This window comes from Diabrotica undecimpunctata, chromosome 6, assembly GCF_040954645.1.
Source record: "Diabrotica undecimpunctata isolate CICGRU chromosome 6, icDiaUnde3, whole genome shotgun sequence".
Taxonomy (NCBI): Eukaryota; Metazoa; Arthropoda; class Insecta; order Coleoptera; family Chrysomelidae; genus Diabrotica; species Diabrotica undecimpunctata.
This window is the reverse complement of record NC_092808.1, coordinates 127,195,178-127,209,970: the sequence shown is the minus strand read 5'-3', so window position 1 is coordinate 127,209,970 and position 14,793 is coordinate 127,195,178. Positions and strand designations below refer to the sequence as shown.

Sequence of the window (14,793 nt, the reverse complement as noted above, 5' to 3'; positions counted from 1 at the left end):
GAAGAAATAATTAAAAAATCACTTGAAAATGGAACAATTGGAATAAAAGTCAACGGCAGACCCATCAACAATATCAGATATGCCGATGATACTATACTAATTGCAGAGAATATACAAGATCTACAGACACTTTTAGATAATGTAGTAAATGCTAGTGAGGAAAGCAGACTAACGCTTAATGCTAATAAAACAAAATTTATGACAATTTCCAAAACACAACAAGACATTTTAAACATAAGAGGGGTTCCAATAGAAAAAGTAAAAAAATACAGATATCTTGGTACAATTATTAATGAAAATAACGAGTATACAGAAGAAATAAAAATGAGAACTGGACAAGCTAGAGCAACATTTAATAAGATGAGAAAAGTATTATGCAGTAGAGACCTTAGTTTGCAACTCAAAATAAGAATATTACGTTCATATGTGTTTTCGGTGCCGCTGTATGGGGCGGAGGCCTGGATCTTAAAGAAAGAGGTGAGCGATCGACTTAAAGCATTCGAGATGTGGACCTACCAAAGAATATTAAAAATAAGTTGGGTAGACCGAATAACAAATGGTGAGGTCCTCAGAAAGATGACAAAGGAAATGGAAATCATGAATACGATTAAGATAAGAAAGTTTCAATATCTCGGCCACGTTATAAGAGGGGATAAATATGTGTTCCTACAAACCATAATGCAGGGAAAAATACGGGGAAAACGAAGTATTGGAAGAAGACGCATCTCCTGGCTCAATAATCTGAGAAAGTGGTATAATTGCAGTTCCGTCGACTTGTTCAGAGCTGCAATCTTAAAAGTGAAAATAGCTGTGATGATTACCAACCTCCTTAGAGGAGACGGTGCCTAAAGAATAAGTATGAAAATGTTATGGCAAGTACCTACTTGTCTGGTCAAGTACCAATGGACAAATTCGAATGTAATTTTAAGTTCGAATTGTTTCTAAATTCCCTGTGTCCGATTCTTCTCGATTGACAATGATAAAATAAAAATTTAAAGTCATGGAAAATATAGTTTTATTGACAGCTATTGAATTATTACACTATAGTTGTTGTTGAGGTAAAAATTTATAATAGACTGCATGGTGAAGAAGGTAATACCCTTGTTTATTGCCTGTTTCTATTGTATTCAACTCCATGGGTCGTAAGTCTTTATATTTCTTCATAAATTTCCTGTAATCCTTTTCTAGGTTTCCGTCTGTTTGAAATTTCTTCTCTAATTGCAGCAGTCTCGCGTATGCTTGGTGTTTTGAGTCTCCTGATCGCCTTGTATTAGAACTGAAGGGTATTTTAACTTCAAATTTTCATTCCTTATCCCTTTTTACTGTTCTCTTATAATATTCTTCGCACTCTTTTTCTTCTACTGAAAGAGTATTGCTTTGATCTACTTCTTCTAACTCCCATTTTTTTTTATTTCTTCATCTATCTATCGCCTAGATATCATACTGAGTACTTTTATATTAGGGATATTCTCTTGCTGTGCTGTCTTAGACCTATCCCTAATTTAGTACTTTGGGTTAACAAACCATCCTTTGTTCGATCTGCTCCGTCCAGTAATATTAAACTATATTGTTTGGCTCCTAACAGTATCTCTATTGGACCTGTTTCATTAAAATTTGGATCTGATAGGACTAAGTTCCCATGGTTCCTTTCTTTTATCTGTATTTTCTTCTCCGGTAGACTTTTTGTTACTTTTCGTAGCACACGTGTTTCGGTCTTCATTTTAAATTCATTTTTGAAATGTGCTTCTAAGTTTAATCTCACGCTCCAGTTCGACGTCCCTTGATCCTCATTGCCAATTCCAGAGATGTGGAATTAATTAATAAATGTTTTTTTAATTAACAAATCATTTTTTAGTTTTTTTGTAACGGTAATATTTTTTAATTAAAGTTCCATTGTTACAAATAAGTTCAAAAAGTAGTCATATTTTCATAAAATCAATGGCATTTTTTTCCGAATCAATGTTTTGAAATAAAAAATTTGGAAGCATATTAAAGAAGATTTGACCTATATGATGCACGTAGATAAAATATATCTGTTAGAAAGGTAAAAAATGCATGGGGCAACTAAATACAGGTAAAAAAGTTAAAACGCGGTATACGCATGTACTTAAAACATTAATATAGATTGTCTGGAGTGTCTGGATTCAGCTGCATGTGGAAGTTGTCAAACTGGTAATTGTACAAATTATAAAAAGAAAGATATTATACTTTCTTACGATAAAGATAATACAAGTACATCAGATGATACGTGATACCAAGAAATTCAAAATATTGACTTTGTAAATGACCCATTGAAAATGTGGTTGATTAAGAAGCTAATTTTACCATTTGTAATGATTTTTTATCATTATATTTTTTTATATTCATTTTATTATAACCCATTTTTAAATCCTCCCTGGATTGATAAAATAAATAAAGTAAATTAATATGCTTATATTATGTATGTAGGATATATAAAAGAGATTAGTAAATTAAACAAATTTTGTTTTAAAAAAAAAAAAAAAATTTAATAAATAAATAATATATAAATAACTGCTAAATAGCTGCTTAAAAAATTTTTTTTGGCGAAAAGTAATTTGTTTATTATCATTTTATTTGTTTATGTATTACAATATAGTTTTTTAATTATACCTAAATTTTTTAATTCACTATAATATTAATTAACATAACGTTTAAGGTTTTCTTTGTATTATTGACTTAGTAATTCAATAATTAAAGAATATTAAATATTTCTTACTATATATGAGCATGCAACCAGATAGGAGTTCCATACTCATGTTTTCTAAAAAAAATTATATTTTTTTAGGATGGATATAGAAAATGGAGATACCTTAGGATTGTAAACTTTTTTTTAATTCTAAACACTTTTAGCTATCTATTCCTAAATTTTCATTCTTGATGTATTTTTTTTGGGTTTTGACAAAATTTTGTATTCATTGCTCGGGCTATATAGAAAATACACAGAATAGACAATAAAAAGTCAGTGAGAAAAGGGTAGTTCAGAATGTTGTGAGATTGATACGGGAATTACGCCGTCTATGAATGGTGCCGTCAGATCGGTTGAAATGATTTAAGAACAAGAGCAAAATATATAAATACACATTAGCTTGATTTGATAAAGGTTACCAGTGGGATCATCAAAATATAACAAAAGCTAGGTCCCCAAAAATAATTTAGCTTTTTTATAATTTTATGATAAGAAATCATTGGATAAACGAGAACACCAACGGATAAAAAGACATTAAAAAACCTTATCGCATTACATCAAAAATTATTTCTTATACATTTTTTACCCGTGAGAAATAGAATTTTAATTTAATTCCAGAGTCTGTTAGTTAAAAACTCTTCATTAAAACATTAATAAAGTAGACGCCAATAGGAATAGTTGATGAGAGCGAGAGCGCAACGAAGCATCAAAGTCTTTCCTTAGTTCTCACTGACTGAAGTGGGGTTGGCGGTTGGCGTTGGCCTCTCAAGGTCAACAGACCAAGACCATGACCACGGCGGCGAATAACCTCTAAGGCATTAATGCGTTTGTTCGTTTCGTTCGATGACCAGACACCACATTTTTTAGTATCCTCTCTGTTTGTATTTTAATTAGAGTTATCTAGAAAAAATGTTCGGTAAACCCATTAATCTTTGCTAATTCACTAGATTAAAATTGATTATACTATACAGGTACTTTGTAGTTACATATTTGTCTAGTCGTCTTTTATAAAACTTATATCGTTATATCTACTGGTTATAAAACATGTCAAATGATATTATGTTTTCTATTTAAGTATTGTAGTCAGCATTTTTTTGTTGAACCGCTAGTTACTTTAACAAAGTTAAGCTTTGCCTACATTGTGATACAATTTGATCTGAAAATACTGACAATTCTGCTAGAATTTCTTCTATGTTAATAATTTTTGTCCTTCACTATTCCTACAAAAATTGGTGCGTGGTTCATATGCCTGTCTGAGTGGTTTCAAATATTCATATGCTTCTGTAATATTTCCCTGATTAAAATCATTTTTTTCGTATTTGTTCGTTTTCGTATCTCCTCTTCTTTTGTCTGCTTATTTTGTCTACCTTTCGTCGCTCTTCTTCAACTTTTTCGCACCTTTCACGTATTCTTCTTTGGGTGTATTGCACATTTAGTTCATTTATTTTGTCTACTACTTCCTTACAATCTTCATCAAACCAAAACTCATTTCTTTTGATGTTTTTTAATTCTTAACACTTTTGTTGCCGTTTTCCATTTTAACCTTTTAATCTTGTTTCATTCTTCTTCTATTGTTTCCTCTCTCTATTTTTTGAGTTCTTTATTCAATTTTTCGCGCAATCACTTTTCTATTTCTGGATTTTTCAGACTGTCCAGGTTTAATTTTTCCTACTGTGGGCGTTGGTTTGTTTCCTGGCTGTTAATGCAGCTTCTAAGTTTTATTTGTAATAAGAAGTGATCTAAATGGCATACTGCCTCCCTTCCGACTCTCACGTTCATTAGATGAACGCTCTTTTGTCTATTAATATGGTCTATCAACTTCGCCTGCAGTTTTGTTGGGTGGATCGAGTAGCTCGACAGAACTGTTGCTGGTCCTAAGCCCGGATAAAGGAGGAGGGAGTCTACAGACAGGTTAGCACCCTACTGATAGACTTTAAAACTATACAGCTCATAGAAACAGGATTATGCCTCAGAACAGGAATGATTTCATTACGACGACTAACGCTCACTGGGAACGCTTTTCGAAAGAAATTGTACATGATTTTACGGTCTGCAAAAGGAAATATGGCGCTTCATAAAAGGTCAAAGTACGGAGGTAGAGGAACTATTAGAACCAAAACACATAGAAAAGGATACGTGGATTGACTACCTAAAAAAGCTATATGCAGAGGAAGAACAAACGACGCTAGAACCGGAAACACCAGAAATTACCACAAATGAAGAATTTAATATAAATGTACAGGAAGTTCGGAAATACTTGAAAACCTGAAGAACAGAAAAGCAGCATGTAAAGACGGGATACCAAACGAGCGAACTATTTCTACTTTTCAAAAAAGGAGATAAAAACAGCCAGAAAACTACAGAGGTATAAACTTGTTAAATATTACGCTAAAACTTATAACTAAACTAAATTTTACGTGCTAATAAATCAGAGGATAAGTTAGGCAGATGAACAACAGGGTTTTCGTAGTGGACAGATGCAATATTCGTTATAAAGCAAATTACTGAGAAATCACTAGAGTATAATAGACCAGCATTTCTGTGTCTGATTGACCTAAAGAAAGCGTTTGACAAAGTAAGACTCAAAGATGTAATCCATCTTCTGTATAATAGAGAAGCCATCCTAAATATTTAACTATCGAAAACATCTACCAAAACAACAAAATGGAAGTCAGAATAGATAAACAACTTACAGAACCTATAGAAATAGGCAGCGGAATAAGACAAGTGGATTAATTGAGCCCCATGCTCTTCAATTTGATCATGGATGAAATCATCAAAATCGTTAACAAAGGAAGAGGATTCAGAATCGAAAACAAAGAAATTAAAATACTCTATTACGCAGACGACGCAATATTGATAGCCCAAGATGAAGATAGTCTGCAAAGACTGGTCCACAGATTTAACATAAGAGCAAAATAATCTAATATGACAATCTCATCTCAGAAAACTAAAACAATAGTAGTCAGTAAAGAACCAACCAGATGTAAAATAAAAATTGATGGCATCAGTATTGAACAAGTAATATAAATAAAATACCTGGGAATTCCACTTGGTAGCTATGGAGACCTGAATAAAGAACTGAGAGATCAAGTACAAAAAGCAAATAGAGTGGCAGGATGCCTTAATAACACTATATGGCGAAACAGACACATTAACACTGAGATGAAATCAAGAATTTATAAAGCCAGTGTAAGATCAATAATGACATATGCACGAACACAGCCACAATGCAAAGGCTACTGGAAACGGCAGAGATGAGAGTACTGAGAAGAATTACAGGAAATACGCTGAGAGATCGAAAGAGAAGTAAAGACAGAAGAAAATGTAACGTACAGTATATAAATGAATGGACACAAAATAGAAAAAAGAATGGAATAAACACATGAGCAGAATAAAGGAGACCCGTGTCGACAAAACAGCTAGAGATAAGTAACCAATCGGCAGAAGAACTATCGTACGACCGCGCAAAAGATGGAGTGACTACCTTCCATAGAGGTATTAATCCGCCAATGAAAAAGCAGAATTTATTATAAAGAGGAAGAAGAAGAAGAAGAACATGGTCTATCTGGTTAGTTCTTTGATTGTCTGGTAAAAGCCATCTGACTCTTACCACATAAATGGATATTTTATTTAGGGCGAAAGGATGAGCTTATGGTTATTTTCTTACTAGCAGCGAAATCTATTAGGGAACTTCCATTCTCATTTGTTGATTCATGCGTTATTATGGATACATGGAGAAAGTCGTAATAATGATAGGTTCAGTATTTGTTCCTGAGTACCGTCTTTTCATTTCACAAAACCTGCTTATTACTTGTATTTGGTGATATACATAAGCATGTTTTACTGCCATGCAATATAAATGATAATGTACGACAGTTCTCGCATGTTGTAGTGCCCCCTGTTTATGTAGAGAAAATAGATTAAAGTACACCAGTTACGTGGCCATTTTTCTGTAGTCCATATAACGATACACACACATATTAAAGTTTTGTTCGTGGAGACAATCCATGACTAGTTTTTGACTGATTCGCATGCGCAGTTGCGGTTTGAGCGTTCGCGGTGTCAAAAATCCCGGATTTTAACAGAAATTTTGATGTTCGGGGAGTTTTTTTAACTGGTTAATGATCAGTCAGAAACAGTCGATTGAGTTTGCGGATTAGAGTGCAAATTTATAGTCAGCGCAAGCGCTATAGAAACTGTAAATTGTCAGGGTTTTTGTTTGTCTTCGTTTTGTACAAGAAAACATAACAGTCGAACGAAAATTCCTGTACTAAACAAGGAAACACGAACATGAGGAAAGGCAGTGATTACTACAGACCATAATCTTGATTTTTTAATATTGTATATGCAGTTGCCTATTTTAATTCAATAGTTATTATCTAAATCTACTAAAATCTAGTAAAATTAAACACATTTTAACAATAAATATGTTATTTACCACATTTAGAATGTTATTTTTTTGTTAAATATGAATATCTTACATTAAAATGGCAAAAATATATAGGGATTATATTTATACAATTACCTGAGAGACTAGACCATTCAATTTGTTAGTCTGTTTTGAGATTAGAAACAGTAAGAAATGTGCGAAAAATTTTTACCGGAGAATTAACAATTGGAAACTAATAACTAACCGCCCAGTGCATAACAATAATCCCTAACTGGTCCGAAACTTGTCGAAAACCAATCAGAGACTCTATCCGCGACCAAAACTATACTTATATTATCTATATTTCTTCGTCGCGTAAGCGATTTCAGTAGTTCTCCTTACATAGCATCAACAAGTTATGCTATGTAAGCCTTTTTTAATGACTTATCATTCAACCAATTCCAGTAGATTTCACATAACTCTATCTTAACACTACAAAGACGAATAATTGATAAATGAAAGAGTTTAAATGTAAAAGTAAGCATCAGTCATTTACTAAATGTTTTAAAACTGACGTAAAGGCTTCTTTTGGCAAACGGGAGAATACAACTAATACACATTTAGAAAGTCATAACTGCAGTTCTTCAAAATGAATTCTTGATAACCGACTCAAAATATATTCCACGATTACCACGAGGGTGAATGCAGATGTTTTATAGAAGTAAATTAGCAACCGAAGAAAATACGATAGATTTTTTTTGTGGATCCATAGGATATGGTCTGGAAATATTTGTTCCGTCCGAGTAGACGGAAGAGAGTTTCCTTAGATGTTTGACTAACTTTACATTTTCTTGTTCTCTCTAATAGTTGTAGCTACCTCTTCGCAGGTCTTGACAAACCACGAACTCTGAATACGTCTAGTAAAACTTTCGACATTCACGTATCTAATGTTTTCCTAATACTTTGCCGATTTAAATTGTAGCATTTTAATATTTAATAAAAAAGCTTTACCTCTTCTTCTCGTTGTTGGTCAATATTGCAGTTAAGTCTCTTTGGACAATGTGGAAACCACCTACGGAATTTTTGTATCCTTATTTTAGAAAATTATAAAAAACGCACACACAGTTCAACTTATGTTCAATAATTTATTGTGAATTAATTAATTAATGTTTGTATTTTCGATTTCCGAAATGAAAATTGAAACGTCAATAAACTTACCTTCAATTGTGGCTTATTCCCATTAAAATAGTAACATAGAGAATGCACCACTCACGATGGACGAGCAAAATTACAAATTGGAGACCAAGAGCAGACAAACGTAGTAGAGGAAGACCACCTATACGTTGGGCTGACGACATCAGGCGTATCACCAAAAATTATCAACAAAGTGCACAAAATCGTAAAAAATGCAGGAGTTTAAGGGAGGCCTATATCCAGCAGTGGACGTGATAAATAACGGCTGGATGATGATGATGATCAAGAATTAGTCATTCACGAGAAATATTTTAGCCTAAATAATCATTTTCAGCTAGAAAGATACATTGTAAACTTAGATCTACCTAAATGTAGCATCTGCTTAAATCTCTAGTCGTTATAGCGTCATCTTGGTAGCCAATCTTGAATATAAAAGAAAGCATTTTTCGCGTTGCTCATTTATTTTACAATCTATAAATCTTGAAAGGGTTAGTGTAAAAGTGTAGGCTTTTTAACACTTCTCTAATAGCGCCAACTGTTTATTAAAGTAATTGCTTCAAAGATTACGAACTCATTTAAGCCAATCATACAACTGACTTGCACATCAAAGTACAAAAGAATAATACGCACCAAATGCCAATTTCAAGGTTAATTATGATGCTGAAAATGACATCAATGAAAAGATTTTTTATTTATATCAGGTAATTTATGTTGGTTATGCCCGTATAAGGCCATCGTAAATAATCGATTCTATTTTAGCAATTTCTTGAGGTGAGTTATGAAGACATTAAACACATGATTATAGGCTTAGATATATTCGCGAATTAAATTCCTGTCGTTATGAAATATTTTTTTACGTAGACAGTGTAATTATGTTGAATATACAAAAATAAAAGATAGTATTATAAAGAGATAAGTAAATAAATCTGTTGTTTTTATCATTTTGTTATCAAATGCAACTGCGAAGCTCGTGGGATAATATACCTACTTATGTTTAGACTTTCATAAAATCTTATATTTTATTAGGTTATTAGGGATTATTAGAGAATAAACTTTTTACTGTTTCAATGGGTAGTAGTTTGAATGTAGCTTGATTGATTGATTCAAAGATATATGGATGACAATTAACCACTGTACGTTTGTGTTATCGATTACAATAAGGCCTTTGATAAAGTACGTTTTAATTACCTAATAAATTATAGTATATAATATATATAGTATATATATACGCTCCCGAAGAAGCTGAAGCGGTTTTCACTTGAAGATCCTTTTTGTGTGGGCGATCATCCCATTCTGGGTTTGGTTTTACAGTTTCTGGTGTGACTTTGCCGTTTCCACTACTCTTCTCCATTCTTCTCTCTCTTTGATTGTCCTTTCTTTATTTCCAATTTCCATACTCCAAGTCTTCTTCCACTTGTTGTCTCCATCTCAGTTTAAGTCTGCCTCTGGTTCTTTTAGTATCCATTCCGTTATAACTCTTAACGGATTGCTTTTCTGTCATCTCATTATGTGTCCATACCATCTAATTCTTTGTGCTTTTATTGCTCTAACTATGTTCTCTTGACCCATCCAATCTTGTATTTCGTGATTCATCCATTGTCTTGCATCATCTTCGTTTTCCCTCTTTGGTCCCAGTATTGTTCTAATAATCTTCCTCTAAAAAACTTTTAATTGCTCTGCTTACTACGATTGCTTTTATAGTCGTTTTGTAGATTTTCATTTTTGTGTTTTGGCTTCTTCTTCTTTTCTCTAAACATTTTTTTGTTTCTATAAGACGCTGTATTTTCCGCTTGAATTTTTCTTTATATCTACACTTTTATTTCTTCTGTTGACTAGTACTTCCAAATATTTGAATGTTTCAACCTCTTCAAAATTGTGTGCATCCATTGTCAGTTTTGTCATTTGTGTCTTCTTTTTCTTGCTTAAGTTCATGTATTTTGTTTTATTTTCATTTATTTCCAGTCGTCTCAATTTGGCTTCGTTTTCTATTTCTTGGAAAGTTTTCTTGAATGCCTTTTAATCTTGCTACTATGGGTATATCGTGTGCATATCCCATTATTTGTACTGCATTCTTGTTTATAGTTCCTGCGTTTGACAGCATTTTGTCTTGTCTAGTGATAGAATAAATAGTACCCTTGAGAGCGCATCTCCTTGTCTTACTCCATTTTTTATTTTTATTATTTCTGTTGTTTCTCTTCCGGTGTCTATTATTGCTTGGAAATCTGGCATTGTCATTTCTATTATTCTTATAATTTTATTTGGTATATCACTTTCTTGTAAGTCTTGGTTAATTTTCTTCTATTTGGTTAGTCAAACGCCTTTTTAAAGTCTATAAAAAGTATATGTTTCTTCGTCGTACTCGTATGTTTTCTCTATCACTTGTTTTAACGTATGTATAGCGTCTATCGTGGATCTTTCTTTGCTTGTGCTTACCCATTTCAATCTTGTTTTGTTCATTTCTTTCACTGCTAATTTGCACTTATTGTCAAACCGATTATTTCTTCTTTTATTTTGCATTTTGTCAACCACTTTCTCTGCTGCATTGTTTATTCCGTGTTTGATTTTTTCCACCATTCCTCCATTTGTTGTTCTTTGAACTGCATCTCTGTATTTACTTAATCTTGTTCTTACTTCTTTCTATTTCGATTTATCTTCTTCTTCTTCTTCTTCAAGTGCCCTGTCCGTTGCGAACGTTGGCTATTAACATGGCAATTCTGATCTTGTTTGCAGCGCTTCTGAATAGTTCGACCGATGTGAGCCCGAACCACTTACTCAGATTTTGGAGCCACGATGTCTTCTCCTGCCTGGCCCTCGCTTACTGTCTATTTTTCCCTGGACAATCAATTGCAGTAGACGGTACTTATCGTGTCTCAATATGTGGCCTAGATATTCAAGCTTTCTTTGTTTAATTGTATTCACGATTTCTTTCTCCTTTCCGATTCTTTGGATTACCTCTATGTTGGTGACATGTTCGGTCCAGGATATACGAAGAATGCGTCGGTACACCCACATTTCTAATGCTTCTAGTTTTCTCGTGAGCGTCTCCGTCAGCGTCCAGGCCTCCACACCATACAGTAAGATCGGAAAAATGTAGCATTTAACTAGACGTAGTTTTAGGGGAAGAGACAAATCCCTGCTTATGAGGAGCTTTTTCATATTGCTAAATGATGCTCTAGCTCGTTCTATTCTCGCCTTAATTTCTGTGGCCTGTTCCCATTTTGCATTTACGTTGGTGCCAAGGTACACATAAGATTCTACATGGTCAATTAGTATGTTACTTATCCGTAACTGTCGAGCAGGCTGTTGCTTCCTGCTTATCAGCATCCACTTTGTCTTCTTGAAGTTGAGGCTCAGGCTGTATTCCTCACTAACTGAATAAACTCTTTCCATTACCTGCTGTAATTCGTCTGTGTTACTGGCAAGTATCACCGTGTCGTCGGCATATCTTATATTGTTCGTTAACTCGCCGTTTATTTTTATGCCCTCATTTGCATTTTCCTTACATTTGTTAAATATTTCTTCGGAATAAATATTGAATAGGAGTGGGGATAATATACACCCCTGACGGACACCTCTTTTGATCTGCACACTTTCAGTGAGTTCGTTGCCAATTTTTGCTCTTGCTGTTTGACCCCAGTATAGGTTTGCCACAATTCGAATGTCCTTGTCGTCAATACCTGTCTTTCGCAGAATATCTATCAATTGTTCATGATTGACATTGTCAAATGCTTTTCTAAAATCCACAAAGCACAAATACACGTCCTTATCAACGTCTCTACACCGCTGTATAAGCACCTGGAAAGCGAAAATTGCTTTTCTAGTTCCAAGTGCTTTCCAAAAGCCAAACTGCGATCTATCAATATTTGACTCATATTTATCATATATTCTTCTATGAATGATCTTAGTGAACGCTTTAGTGACATGATTGATCAAGCTTATAAGCCGGTAGTCATCATAGATCTGGGCATTTGGTTTCTTCGGGATTGTAATAAATGTTGACTGCAGCCAGTTCTCCGGGTTCAATTTATCTACGTTCCGTTTTCTCTGTGCTTTTCGCATTTCATTCTTCGTTGTTTTTATTTTAAATTTTGAAATCACTAGCATTTGGTCCGAATCGATGTTGGCCCCTCTGTAAGATTTAACGTCATTTATCAATTGTTTGTGTCTTTTTCAGTACATGGTTATAATCTAATATAATTGAATGAATTTTAAGTTACATTGTTGCTGATAATATTCTAGGATGTTTAAGTTTTAGACGGAATTTACTTCATGGCAACGTAAGAATCCAACACTGGGGTTGCTGGGCCTCAGACAAAGTGTCTACGAGGACTTGTTCCAAAAGCAAGATCTATTTTTAATCTAAGACCTTCTGATGTCTTTTCTGATAACGGTAGCACATTAGTTTAAGCTAGAAATAAATTAAAAGAATTTTGTTACAAAATGAAAATGAGATTGGTAAATATGCTTCAAACGACAATATTCATTGGCATTTTATACCCCCATATTCACCCAACTTTGGTGTTCTATATGAAGCAGCAGTAACAAGCACAAAACATTTTTGAAAGCGAACAATGTTGAACAGAATATTAAAATTGTGGTAATCATAAATTCTAGACCTCTGCCTTCTTTATCCAACGATCATAATGACCTAAAACCCATCACTCCATCACATTTTCTAATCGACTGTCCAATTGCACAGCTTTCTGAACCGGACGGACCAGTGGTTCCGCCAACCAATCTGTCCAGACTACAATCAATTTAACAATTATATTAACAATTTTGGATAAGATTCACAAAAGAATACATTTGACAGCTACGCTTTCAATATAAATGGAAAAGCCAGACCACTCCGCTTGCTGTTGGTACACTAGCATTAATCAAGAACGATCAACTACCTCCACGCAAGAAACCAATGGGAAGAATTCTACGTTTATTCCCTGTAAAGGACTGAGTCAACTGGTGGCAGAAATAAAAACAGTGTCAATAATTGTGATCCGTTCCGTGAGACGTGTGTGTCCTTTGCCTTTAGAAGACACAGTGAATTAACAATTTATCCTAGTGTGTTCAATTTGGATAATTCCATTTTTTCTGTTGTATTTTCTTTTTCGTTCATGTATGTTTGTTTATTTTTAAGTCCCTTTAAAGGGGGAGTTATCAGTATACTTTAATTTTGTAGTGCACCTGACTAAATTTGTATTCTGGCAACGCCGCCACAGTTCAGGTGTATGACAGTTGCTCTAAGCTCGCTCTCGTTCGTTCATCAACACTACAAGAACGTTGTACAAAGCAATAAAAGTAAAGTAACAATCGAGTCCATTTCTTCTCAAGAATACTTGCATCATAATATGCTACAAGATTCACCAGCATACATACCAAAGGTTATAAAAAATATAGTAACCAAATAAAATCGGTTTCCGAGCTGGAATTGTACGTGAAATATTGGAGGTTTGGTGGCTAGTTTTGAACAAGATTTAAAAAAAGTTTAAAAAATAAAAAAATATTGAAAATATAATTACCTAGGACCCAACCCAAAGAAAGCTGTTACAAAAATAAATGTAAACATAATGAAAATAATGCATATCAAGGGGATCGGAAAATAAAAGAAAAGTAAAATAAGTAACAAATCAAAATAGAAAATGAAGAAACATTATTGAAATGAGACAAAAAGAACGTAGCTGCATATAGAATTAAAGTATATAGATTGAAAAATTAATCAAAATGAAGGTTATAACAGAAAGATGGAATCGTTATCTAAATTTTTAAAGAAGTAGGTAAAGTCATTTCTTATTTATTTGTTTCGTTTAATAATTTATTAAAGCGAAGCTGTCAAACGGATACACAACGATCAAAACGAACACGGACTTGTCAAAGCCCTTCAACGTCTTCATCGAGATGGTTGGACCCTGCAACATGTCGATATACTTCGGGAGCAAGTATTAGAACCAGCAGTTTTTGTGTTGGTTTAAGCCCCGCACGATGAATACGATCGAGCTGTGTCTGCAGCTCGCTGAAGGCCACCCTGGTCTGTCCTAATGCATTATACCTTCTGCCTAGGTATCCAACCAGCTCACTCGGTTGCATCTGCCGAATCCTGTCGTTACCGACAGAGAAGAGAGAGCGCCTCACGCAGTAAGAGCGCTTATTACCACGGTTAACGTTAACCGTAATAGCTGCACTCTTACCAGCGTTTATCGACATCCCCCTCTTCTCGAAGAATTCGACGGCTGTCCGGAGCTGCTTGGTACCATCCTTGGCAGATTCGGACAGCAGGATTAAATCATCGGCGTAGCCCAACACCGAGATCTTCCTGCCATCTGCAATAAGAAGGCCAGGCCCGCCTGCCTCAAGCTTGCATATCAGCTCATCTTCTGGCGTTGTATTACCTTTTCTATATAATTAAATGCTGAGGCGATCGTCACGAAACTAGCGCCATGAAAAGACGTCACGGGTAGCATCACGAAATAGCGATCTTCACATTGATTCACTACTCTTCATCAATTTGTTTCTAGTCATCATATTA

The 14,793-nt window shown here is 34.2% G+C and overlaps 1 long non-coding RNA gene across 1 annotated transcript in view; it reads left to right on the top strand.

Moving 5' to 3' along the window:
* Nucleotides 1–14,793, top strand: part of LOC140442818 (uncharacterized) — a 71,908-nt gene that overhangs the window by 28,535 nt on the left and 28,580 nt on the right. The gene's annotated exons all lie outside the window — the stretch shown is intronic.